The sequence below is a fragment of the Rhinopithecus roxellana genome, chromosome 7 (genome assembly GCF_007565055.1).
Source record: "Rhinopithecus roxellana isolate Shanxi Qingling chromosome 7, ASM756505v1, whole genome shotgun sequence".
NCBI lineage: Eukaryota > Metazoa > Chordata > Mammalia > Primates > Cercopithecidae > Rhinopithecus > Rhinopithecus roxellana.
The window spans coordinates 102,464,274-102,477,188 of record NC_044555.1 but is presented as its reverse complement, the minus strand read 5'-3'; the positions used below and the strand labels follow the sequence as shown (position 1 = coordinate 102,477,188).

At 46.3% G+C, this 12,915-nt stretch overlaps 1 non-coding gene across 1 annotated transcript in view; it reads left to right on the top strand.

The window, feature by feature from the left end:
• Positions 1 to 114, top strand: part of LOC104654552 — a 58,710-nt gene extending 58,596 nt beyond the window's left edge. Inside the window, exon 9 of the transcript XR_004058295.1 lies at positions 37 to 114. This is a non-coding gene — a transcript (uncharacterized LOC104654552). The remainder of the gene's footprint in view (positions 1 to 36) is intronic.
• Positions 115 to 12,915: the final 12,801 nt, after the last annotated feature.

Sequence of the window (12,915 nt, the reverse complement as noted above, 5' to 3'; positions counted from 1 at the left end):
TGTTTCATTTTCTTTGTTTTTCCTTTTTTCCCTAAGGCTTGCCTGGAATTTCACTTTGCTACAGAGACATCTGGAAATGTGGATTGAGGGTGGAAATAAAATGAAGATGTGCTGGAAACTTCCAACTGATCCTTGGTTCTAATTGGTGTGGGATATGCAGCACAAGCATGAGAAGCCATGAAGTGAGAGCCCCAACAGGGGCTTAGAGTCAAAAACTTAGATGTTAGCTCCCAAAGTCCTTCCAAATCTGCCCCAGCTCCCCACATCACTCCTAGCTGCCCTTGGCCCTCTCCACTTTTCCCCTCCCGATTCCTTGGAAAATAAGCATTCCTCACCCCCCCCACCCGCCCCGCCCAGCTCTACGAACACAATAGAGAAGAAAAAATTGTCTTTTAAGAAAATTTCCTCCAAATCCTTCTCAGTTTCAACTGCATGAAGACAAAATGCAGGCTGTCAATTCGATGAACAGATTATGATTAGGCTGGGGGAGGCTAGGATTGTAATAACTTTATAGCTATGATAATAAAGACTCAGAAGTAGGCAAGACCTATGCAAGTTCGCAGACTAGGTTAAAGAAAAGGCCAGTGTTGAAGATGTGGGTGATTTCCAAGGAGGATAATTGACTTTGAGACAAGTCAAGAACACGATCTGGGAATCAGGTAGTCAGTATTCCATCCTGAAAATGAAATGTCTTCATCAGAGAGCTTAAGCCAGGCAGGCGAGAGGCAGGGAATGGGTTAGAGTGAAGCAGCAGGTGGCAGTGAGGGTGGAGAGGAGAAATGAAATACAGTCCTTGTCACAGAGAAAGAATTGGTAAGACAAAAATGGCTAAGCAGCAAAAACAGGGAAATACTATATAAAACCTGCCTTAGCAATAAGTTATTTCTAAAGACTGAAGGTATTTAAATGCCCAGTGCTAGATGGGATCAGCCTAGGAAGGTTTTCTAGAACAGGTGAATCTTAAGCAGTGTCTGTCTGGGCTACATGTCAGTCCTGTCTCCCTTCACAGCTCCCTTGACCTAGAGGCCAGTGTCCTCCCACGGATGGCCTTCAAAACAACTGGCTGGCATATAATAAGAGGGGCACCTGTTGGAAGACTCCGGAGAAGGAAGGTATGGTCTCCTGGAACTTTTCCTGTGGTTTTGCCTTGGGAGAGGAGAGAACAGGAGGGAGATGCTGAGCAGAAACTAGTACCTTCCTGTGGGGGGAAGAGAGGCAAGATTGTGTCTTACAGTTTTCTCTTTGGGCTATGACGTTGGACATGTTACTGGCTTGGGCTCTGCTGTTAGGAAATGGGCAAGTCTTCGGCAGATGCCCCTGTGGGCCCACTGGGGGCCAAATCCTGCACAGTTTGAGGCTTGCTTAGAGTCCTAGAACTCTAGATTCTTTGCTCTTATATCAACCCCAAGGAAAAAGGATCTCTGGAAATGCTGCCCCTTGCAAAACGGTATAGTAGTAGCTTTCCAGAGCAGACCAGACTAAGGCCATGTGACTGACGGAAAAGAGTCCTAGGGCCCCTTGCCCTCCCCAGCCCTGCTCACCAGCCACAGACTATGCCTGCTTTGGAAGCTCAACTGTGGGATTGTGCCGGCAATAAACTTCTGGAAGGTCACTGTCGGAATGGCCCTGGAGGAGGGGGAGGAACAAGGGCAAGAAATTGCCAAATGTGTCTCCTCAGCTCATCAGATGGCAGGAGTGAGCCCAAACTTTGGAAGTTCAGATTTAGAGAATGAGACAAATGATCCTTCACAGCTCGAATAGATGAGACAGCTCTGTACACATCTAGATGGGACATCACTCAGACTGAACCCTCTCACAGAGCTTCCCCTGAGTTCTCAGCAGCAGCTCTGGGGATTCCCCCAACACACATTTCTCTTCTCCTTTCCTCCATCTCCATTGCCTTAACATTCATTCTATCGTCTCCCCAAGTCTCAATCTCTTTTTATCTCTGTTATTACCTGTCTCTGTCTCTGTTTCTCTCTGTGTATCTGTCTCTCTGTTTCCTTCTTTTTCTCTCTCTCCACATACCCTGTCTTCACCTTGTTCTTATGCTTGTTCTTGTGCCCAGGGCCAGAAAAGGGACCCAGCCAGGTGACTGTGTCTCACTCATCCCAGTGCCTTAAGGTTCCCAACTCCCTAGAATCTAGTGTATTCTCATTGCTCTGTACACCCCGACACTCTGCCTCAGTACCTCATCAGCCGACCTTTCCTGAGGGCTCCCTACAGACCTCATAAGGTATCTTCCCAGGTCCTCCAGAGGCCATTTTTATCTACATACCCCCACCTATTTCTGTGATTCTGTTTCCATTGGTTCTGCTGGGTGCCCTTGGGAAATATTCTCCAGAGTCCAGTTGGGCTCCTGGCACTGCCAAGGGATTCCTCAAGAGGGCACTGCCAGCCTTCTTGGTGGCAGCCTGCTGCCTGTACTGGGTGCCTGCGGGAACAATGCAGGATTGTATGAAACTCGTAAACAGTTTGTTTCATGCAATTCTGATGGTACCTCAGAGAATCTGGTCCCCCTTGATCATAGCTTGGTTTGATTGTGCAGCTTTCTTGCAAATAACTCGAAAACACTTGGATATTACCTCCACTCTCTGCTCTATGATCCCATGGTATCAGATTATTGAAGGCCACAGAACAAGTGGGTTCTCCTTGCTCCATTGTGTAGACTGAACTCTGAAACTCAGAGAAGTCTGGTGAATTTCTCCCAGGAAAAACTAGATAAGGGCTCAAGTGCCCAATCTAGTGGCCCACTTCTCCCTGAGCACAGAGAAGAGCATAAAGGGGAAGAGAGAAGGCACAGTACCAGTGAGAGCCTGGGGTCATCTGCTATCATTTGGGCTTCTAGAGCTGAGGCTTTGCTTCTCATTCCCAGGATAATGTCTTCCCAGACCAAATTTTGGAAGGCAAGTGGCTGCATCTTACAGCTTTCCTAGCCCTGGCATAGAAGACTGGCTGGTTGGCAGGCAGGCAGTATATTATGTCCTATGTACTTGTGGCTAGAACTTTCCACACCCAACTTCATGCCGATTGGCTAGACTATGCCTTTCTGGCCAAGAGAACCGAGGGCTGAGGGCCAGAGATGTCACATACTTTGAGCTGGCAGACAGGGGTAGAGAGTGGAGGGTGATCTTCTGCCTTTCCTGAAGGTTCAAGGAACAGTGTGAGGATGGATAGGGGCAGGTCATGAGGGGTATTTGTGAGGGGGAGATGCCTGTGGCTTGGGATGGAGTAAAGAGTAGCCTGGAAGCCAAAATAATCACATGAAAAATCTCAGCTAAAGAATGCCTGAGGAGCACCACATAGCTACTAGCAATGTGAAGAAACAAGCTGTCCACAGAACCCACCTCCACCACCATAAAAACTTGGCCAACTTTTGCAGGGTTGCCCCTACAGAGAGGATGCTTGTTTGATGATTTCTGAGCAAAGTAGAAATAAAACCACTATTATTTCTGGGGAACCAGCGTTATTTGTTCAACTTGACTGATGGGATACCGAAACAACTTTCCCAATGGCACCTAGGAAGCAAAGACCAGAGCTATCTCTAGAGAATGCCTGTCTCCAGACTCTTATTGCTTGGAAGTTGCTTGGGAGACTGTTCTGCTGTGAAAGAATGTGAATAGAGAGCCTTTGCCCTGAGCAACAACAGCCGGGGGTCAGGGGGAGGATGGACAAGCTTCAGGCTGCTGTAGCCCAAGTTTTCAACCTTCTACACTTCTCAGGTTAAGTAGGAGGCCCCTGTTTGAAACCCAGGGCAGAGGCAAACTTCCTGCAGTTTGTGAGATCAGTGGGATTCCAAATTAGTCAGCAAAAGTCAGTGGAGATTAGAGGATATTAAGGACTTTTTGTTCTATTTCTTGGGTGTGATAATAACAAGGTGATTATGCTTTTAAAAGGTCATTATCCACTAGATATGAATACAGAAATATTTATAGGTAAAATGTTATGATACCTGGGGTTTTCTCACTGCAGAAAATTTTAGTGTAACAAGGTTAGATGAAATAACATTGGCCAAATACTGCTAATTATTAGGAGATGGGTACATGGAGGTTTATTTTGTGCATAATTGAACAGAAAAGAGAAGCCATCAGAATTATGCTTCAGGCTGATCCACAAGGAAAAAAAAAGGGTGGGCACAGTGGCTCACACCTATGATCCCAGCACTTTGGGAGGCCAAGGCTGGTGGATTGCTTGAGTCCAGGAGTTTGAGACCAGCCTGGGAAATACAGTCAGACCCTATCTCTACAAAAAAAATTAAAAATTTGAGCTGAGCATGGTGGCACATGCCTGTGTCCCCAGCTACTTGGGACGCTGAAGTGGGAGGACGGCTTGAGCTCAGGAGGTTGAGGTTGCAGTGAGCCATGATCCTGCCACTGCATTTCAGCCTGGGCTACAGAGGGAGGCTCTGAAAAAAAAAAAGAAAGAAAGAAAGAAAGAGAGAGAGAGAGACAAGGTGGGAGGGAGGGAGGGAGGGAGGGAAGCAAAAATATATATATTTCCAAGAGAAATCTCTGATGTTTCTGTAAGGATGCCTATAGCCTGCTAAGAGTGACAGCCTCTAGGGAAGGGAATTGGGGGTGTGGAGTGAGAGGGAGACTTTTCACTCCATGCCCTTTAGTATGGTTGGAATTTGTAATTTTATGCATTTCTGACTTATTCTATTGAAAATCTCATTTGAAAAGTCCTTCAGGGTGGGTTGAGTGCCAGAAGTCCGCAGGCCCCTCAGGGTCTACTCATAATCCACTGACCTCAGGTGGATCATGAGAGTGACGCAGTCGCCATGGCAGGTTAGCTAGCCTCCACTGTCCTCACGCAAACATCCACTCTGCCTACCCCCTTCTGCCTGTGTCTCTGAAACACTGATCTATTGTGAAATATAGGCTGCCCCTAGCCTGAGGAGAAGACTCCTAGGAACCTCTCTGGAGGCACAGCTGGATGGGGAAGAATAGTTGCTGCTCCCTGTGGGAGGGCAAGACATGAACCCTTGAAAGCCAGAGAGGTCCTCAGCCCAAGAGGCAGCCTCCCAGGAGAACAAGCCCCCTCTTTGCCCATCTACTGACCCCACAAAGACTGAGAACTACATCTGTCTCTGAAGGTCCCAGCTCTGGCAGCTGCCCAGGCCTCCTTCTTTCAAAGTCACTGCCTAGAGACATGATTCCACCCCCTCCAACATCATCATCATCATGATCATCATCACCATCATATGCTGTCCCTTTCAGTGAAACCAGGCCAAGCTCTTCATCTCTGGTTGCTTGACTGGTTGAAAGGTGTCACTCTGGGCTGTGGGTGACACTTCAAACAAAAGCTGGACTCCTATGGAGCAGATTGTCTAACATTGAGGTTGGAGTACCTTCCTTGGGAAACTGCCAGCAGCCAAGATGGAGAAGAAGGGGAACCTCGGTGCTCCCTGATGAGAGCTGCACATTCCCAGGTAAGCACAGATTATGTTGCTGGAGCTTACAGCAAATACCCCACACAGAGACCTGCCCTGCCCCTGCCTCTTAGCTGAGGCTCGCCATCCCCGCTTCCTCCTCCCCCCTCTTGGTCAAGCCCAGGAGGAGGCCTGGGCAGCTGCTCTCCCCACCACCATGCGCCCAAGTGACAGCCTATATCCTGGCACACGGAGGGAAGAGACTTGCTGCCTCCTCCTGCCTCTAAGTAGGATGGAGCAGGCTCTTTGGACCTTGGGGAGCCCCCATCCTCCAAATATTCCTTCCTGAGGAACTCTGTTGCTATGGGTTTTCTCTGTGATAGCCAGGAGTTCATGTCAGGCACTGGGACCTGGAGCTGAGGCTGTCTGCAGGCTCTGCTGAGCTGTCGCCTAACTCCAGCCCCCACAGTAGGGAGGGGTTAATGCATCCTGCATCCTGGCGTGCCCTTCCCTAGGCTGTGCACACCCTGGCACTCAGAGAAAAATGGTTTCTTTTTTTAAGCACAATTAGTTCAAAACCATAAAGTCTAAGAAATGATTCCCCCTAAGGACCCTCCAAAGAGGGTTTTACATGCTCCTTAGGTTATCCTTGAAAATCCTTCAAAATTTATAAAGCACTGCAATTATTTCCACAGGCTGAATCCAGCAGTTCTTGGAAGGGTTCCAAAGGGTATAGTGGCAGCAGCTCCCTGTAGCCTCTTCTCCTTCTTCACAGCAGAAACCTTCAAAAGAAAATCCAACCCTCACTGGATGTCCTCTCCACCCTGACTCTACTGCTGCTGCCTGTCCATAGAGGGTCCACTCAGTTCTTTGCCCAAGAGACCCCTTCCAAGGAACTGGCTTTAGAGAGAGCCACTAAACCTAAGCTACAAGCCTGAAGAGCCAATAGAGCTCTCCATTATGGGGGGCAGGAGCTGTTCAGCTGTCCTCAAATGTCCTCAAAAGGGGCGACATGGAGGTGGCTAGTGGATACCGCAGTGAAGCTGGCTGTCCCAGTGAGAGCTGAGTTTGGAGAGAATGGTTATTCCTGGGCTTCCTGGAAGTAACTATCCTCTTCCACTGATAGCTTATAACTGAGCAAGAGGGAAGTTGTTAGAATTGCAGCATGAAGAATTTTAGCTAGACATCAAGTGAGCCATCCAGATTATCAGGGCTCTCTATAAGCAGTGGAATACAGTAGTTAATAACATAGACTCTAAAGTCAGGCACAACTGGGCTTGATATCAGCTCCACCAAATACCAGCTCCGTGACTTTGTGTAATGATTTAACTTCTCTGAGTCTTCATTTTTTCATCTCTAAAAAAGGAATAATAGCCGGGCGCAGTGGCTCACGCTTGTAATCCCAGCACTTTGGGATGCTGAGGCAGATGGGTCACCTAAGGTTGGGAGTTCGAGAATGGCCTGACCAACATGGAGAAACCCCGTCTCTACTAAAAATACAAAATTAGCCAGGCATGGTGGCGTATGCCTGTAATCCCAGCTACTTGGGAGGCTGAGGTGAGAGAATCGCTTGAACCTAGGAGGCGGAGGTTGCGGTGAGCCAAGATTGCGCCATTGCACTCCAGCCTGGGCAACAAGAACGAAACTCCGTCCCAAAAAAAAAAGAAGAAGGAATAATAATAGTGGTGACTTCACAGGTTATTAAAAAGATTACACAAGGCTGAATGTGGTGGCTCACACCTGTAATCCCAGCACTTTGGGAGGCTGAGGTAGGAGGATCACTTGAGGTCAAGAGTTCAAGATCAGCCTAGTCAACATGGCAAAACCCTGTCTCTACTAAAACTATAAAAATTAGCAAGGTCGGGCGGGCGTGGTGGCTCACGCCTGTAATCCCAGCACTTTGGGAGGCCGAGGCGGGCAGATCAGAAGGTCAGGAGATCGAGACCATCATAGCTAACACGGTGAAACCTTGTCTCTACTAAAAATACAAAAAATTAGCCGGTAGTGGTGGCAGGCGCCTGTAGTCCCAGCCACCCGGGAGGCGGAGCTTGCAGTGAGCCAAGATCACACCACTGCGCTCCAGCCTGGGCGACAGAGCGAGATACCGTCTCAATAAAAAAAAAAAAAAAAAGAAAAAATTAGCCAGGCATGGTGGCACACGCCTGTAATTCCAGCTACTCGGGAGGTTGAGGCACAAGAATCGCTTGAACCCAGAAGGCAGAGGTTGCAGTGAGTCGAGATGGTGCCACTGCGCTCCAGCCTGGATGACACAGCGACTCTATCTCAAAAAAAAAAAAAAAAAGATTACACAAGATACTGAACATAAAATTCTTACCATAGTGCCTATGCTCAAGTATAATAATAATAATAATAATAATAATAATAATCACCAAATGGGGTGACAGAGTATCTCTGCAAATGTTTGATAAGCATTTAAAAAATAGAGGCTGAACTTTAATGATCAATAGAACCAACACCTTTCAGATCCAGGATTTCTATACTTCCCCTGAACCTGCCTATCTTTAAAATGGAGCCAAGGATATGTGCTTGGAAGAAATGTTGAGACTCTTTGAGACACACCTAGCAATTTCTCTGTGTATTTGTTGTCTTCCAACATCTCCAGCACCTCTGGGTATGTCCATCACTAGGGTGACCAATCACCAATCATCCCGGTTTGCCAGGAACAAAGAGATCCCAAGATGTGGGACTTTCAGTGCTAAAAATGGGTACGGCCTGAGAAAACTAGAACAAGTTGGTCAGCCTACACCAGCACTGGAACACTGCCTTAAGCATTGTGCTTGAAGCAGTTGCCTCAAGGGCTGCCAACAACAAAAGCAGGTGTTAGGTTCCCCTTGCTGAAACCACTAAATGGGAAATCCCAAAAGCCGCCCATTCCTCTGCTCTTTGAAACATCATGCCCAGGCAAGTAGGGTTGTCAGATAAAATACATGATGCTCAACTCAATTAAATTTGACTTTCAGATAAACAATGAATAATCGTTTAACTATATCTGAAATACTGGATGGGTCATATTTATACTGAGAAATTGCTCATTGTTTGTCTGAAAGTCTAATTTAACTGAGTGCCTTGTATTTTTATTAGTGAATCCAGCAGCCCTACAGGCAAGGGCAGTCTGCAGTGGCAAGACAAGCTGGCTTTTGGGGTGTGAGCCAAGAGAATGGCTAGGGAAATCTCACACAGGAAATCATGTTCCCTATGGACACACCTTCTTCTCTGCATCTCAGCCCTCAATCTCTTCATCTTTTGGGCCTGCCCTGGGCACCCCAGTCATGCTTTGTTCTGGGGAGGATCATTTGGGGCAAGGCAAGATGAGATGGGTCCTGAAGCAGGCTACATAATCCATAATGGTTAGGAGTTTAGGCTTTGTAGCTAGCCAAATTGGGTTCATATCCCCCCTCAGCCTGGGACATAGCACAGTAAATAGCAATTCCCTGTTAATACTTAGAGGCTGCCAGGCACAGTGGCTCACACCTGTAATCCCAACACTTTGGGAAGCCTAAGGGAGGAGGATCACTTGAGGCCAGGAGTTCAAGACCAACCTGGGCAACATAGTGAAACCCCCGTCTCTACAAAAAATTTAAAGATTAGCTGAGTGTCGTGGTGTGTGCCTGTAGTCCCAGCTACTCAGAAGCTGATATGGGAGGATCACTTGAGCCCGAGTGGTCGAGGTTGCAGTGAGCCCTCATTCCACCACTGCACTCCAGCCTGGGCAAAAAAGTGAGACTCTCTCTCAAAAAACTCTCAAAAAAAAAAAAAAAATTACTTAGTTGCTGACCTTTGTCTTTTCTTTTCTCTTATCCTGCATCTAGCACTTTGCCAGACATCGCGGGAAATATAGAGAAATGGGATGGTTTCCGGATGCAACCCTTGTTCTGAGAGAGCTTACAGCCTCCTCTGGAAGGAATACTACAGACATTAACAAAATGAAGATTCAAACACAACTAACATTGAGCACCTACTCTGTGCTTATCCTGACCTAAGTGCACAAGCAAGCCAAATGTCAGCAGAGTGTCATCCTGTCCATTCCAGTTCAAATATAATTGGTTCAAGCTCCATCTTACCCCTTACCAGGGAAGTCCAGTGTCTTCCTCAAGATTTCTGAGAATTCTGAGAGGGCTCAGAATTCCATGTGGTTCTGAATTTAGGCTCCTAAGGAACTTCTGATTTCGGTTCATCTTTTATGGCCACTACCGTCCGATTTCTTTTTCTTTGCCTTCTTTCTTTCTTTTTTTTTTTTTTTCTTTTTTTGAGTCGAAGTCTCTCTCTGTCACCCAGGCTGGAGTACAGTGGTGCAATCTCGACTCACTGCAGCCTCCACCTCCCGGGTTCAGTTCAAGTGATTCTTGTGCCTCTGCCTCCCGAACAGCTGGGACCATGGGCGCGCCCATCACTCCCGGCTAACTTTTGTATTTTTAGTAGAAGACGGGATTTCACCATGTTGGCCAGGCTGGTCTTGAACTCCTTATTTCAAGTGATCCGTCCTCCTCAGCCTCCCAAAGTGCCGGGATTATAGGCTTGAGCCACCGCGCCCGGCCTTATTGCCTGATTTCTATTAAAAAACAAAAACAAAACAAACAAACAAACAAAAAACAGGCTGGACGTGGTGGCTCACCCCTGTAATCTCAGCACTTCAGGAGGCCAAGACAGGAGGATCTCTTGAGTCTAGGAGTTCGAGATCATCCTGGGCAACACAGTGAGGCTCTCGTCTCTACAAAAAATGAAAAATTAGCTGGGCATAGTGACATGCACCTCTGGTCCCAGCTACTTGGGAGGCTAAGGCAGGAGGATTGCTTGAGCCCAGGAGTTTAAGGTTACAGTGAGCTATGTTCGCACTCCAGCCCGGGGAACAGAGTAAGATGCTCATCTCTAAAATAGATAAATAAGTTTTTAAAAGACCTTAGACCTAAGTTAACTGTAAATAATCTTTGGATGTCTGGACACTTTGAAAAAGAAAAAAAAAAACGGCTACATAGGTTTATGGTTTTTTTTTAATGACTATCAACTAACAAAATATACAAAAGCCTCTGGATAATATTTTGTATATATTTTGCCTCCTAAAGCTGTAAAATTATATTAACTCATTGTGGAGGAAAAAAAGCCAAATAATTTTTACTTTTCTGTTCTCTAGTTTTCTCTTGTGTCTGAAAAAAAGTTGGTTATTTTAATTAAAAATAATAATAAAAATGGTTATAGTATGTATAACAACTACAGAGAAATATAAATATGTATGTAAGATAATGACTATTATTTTTATTCACCTTATTAAGAAAGTTGTTATAGTTTATTCACATGATTAGTATGATGTATATTATTTTATTTAACATACCAATAAGGTAATTCTGTTTAAAGCTAGTTAAAAGCTTTAGATGATAACCCCTTTTTATATTTATATATCTACATATGCATAAATGCATACATAAAGGTATATTAATAAATTTTTTACTACAAATTGTTATATTAATAATGTGCCAAAGGAGTAAAATTAGAATTTGAGACTTTTTTATGTGAAATTGTTACCAAACCGAAATTAAGTCCACCTGCCCCGTGCAGTAAGTCCAAACACTGACACTGGGATTGCATGGAAAGAGAGGCCTTTATTACAGGGCGCCAAGCAAGGAGAATTGGGAAGCTAACGCTTAAGACCAGAACTCCAGGATAGCTTACAGGTAAGGATTTTTATTTTTATTTTTATTTTTATTTATTTTTTATTTATTTATTTTTTTTTTTTTGAGACAGAGTCTCGCTCTGCCGCCCAGGCTGGAGTGCTGTGGCCAGATCTCAGCTCACTGCAAGCTCCGCCTCCCGGGTTCACGCCATTCTCCTGCCTCAGCCTCCCGAGTAGCTGGGACTACAGGCGCCCGCCACCTCGCCCGGCTAATTGTTTTGTATTTTTTAGTAGAGACAGGGTTTCACCGTGTTAGCCAGGATGGTCTCAATCTCCTGACCTCGTGATCCGCCCGTCTCGGCCTCCCAAAGTGCTGGGATTACAGGCTTGAGCCACCGCGCCCGGCCAGGATTTTTAAAGGCGGGGTGGCAGAGGTTACAGGCAAAGTCATAAATCAATACATAAAGGCTACATATTGGTCTGACCTTAAACACAAGACACCTAGAAGCAGGGGCCCACAGATGGATTCAAAGATTTTCTGATTTGCAATTGGTCAAGGAGATGAAGCCTTGTCTAAAAATGTGGTGTCAGCCAGCCTGGGCAACATAGTGAGACTACCTCTACAAAAAAAATTTTTTTTTTTTTTTTTTTTTTTTTTTGAGACGGAGTCTCGCTCTGTTGCCCGGGCTGGAGTGCAGTGGCCGGATCTCAGCTCACTGCAAGCTCCACCTCCCGGGTTTTACGCCATTCTCTCAGCCTCCCGAGTAGCTGGGACTACAGGCGCCCGCCACCTCACCCGGCTAGATTTTTGTATTTTTTAGTACAGACGGGGTTTCACCGTGTTAGCCAGGATGGTCTCGACCTCCCGACCTCGTGATCCGCCCGTCTCGGCCTCCCAAAGTGCTGGGATTACAGGCTTGAGCCACCGCGCCCGGCCAAAAAAATTTTTTTAAATTAGCTGGGCATGGTGGTGCATGCCTGTCATCTAAGCCACTCGGGAGGCTGAGGTGGGAGGATCACTTGAGTCTTGGAGGTCGAGGCTACAGTGAGCCATGATCGTGCCACAGCACTCCAGCCTGGGCCACAGAGTGAAACCTTGTTTTAAAAAAATGGGGGTCGGGGGAATCAGCAGAAAAGAATATTAGCTCTGGCTTTTTAGTGTGACCTCCTCCAGTCCCCTCAGGAAGAAATGTAAAACAAAGAACAACAGCAGAATTCAGTTCTCAGTTCTTATCTATCTGAGGTCTGCGTGTCAGTGGATCCGTTTGGTGGGGGTCCAAGTTTCTGAAAAACAACTCAGGGACATATGTTAAGATGTTATCTTTAGTTTCTATAGGGGAATCAAACATTCTGTGATTCCAACTTCCTTGGCTATTGTTTTAAGCTACTATTGGCCGGGCGCGGTGGCTCAAGCTTGTAATCTCAGCACTTTGGGAGGCTGAGACGGGCGGATCACAAGGTCAGGAGATCAAGACCATCCTGGCTAACACAGTGAAACCCCGTATCTACTAAAAATACAAAAAACTAGCCGGGCGAGGTGGCGGGCGCCTGTAGTCCCAGCTACTCTGGAGGCTGAGGCAGGAGAATGGGGTAAACCCGGAAGGCGGAGCTTGCAGTGAGCTGAGATCCGGCTACTGCACTCCAGCTTGGGCGACAGAGCGAGACTCCGTCTCAAAAAAAAAAAAAAAAAAAAAAAGCTACTATTATATTACCTTCCTGTTTATTAAGTTGCTTATTTACTAGCTAAGTGCCTGGAATTTCCCTCACAGGAACCCAAGACTTTTGTTTATTTCTATGCTTGGGGGTCTGCAGGCCCCTAAGAGGGATCCCTGCTCCATCTCAGAATGACTAAATTATTTTATGCCCAGACTAGTAGAGGTTTCTTTTTGTCACCAAATTATTGTTAACTCTCAGAGCT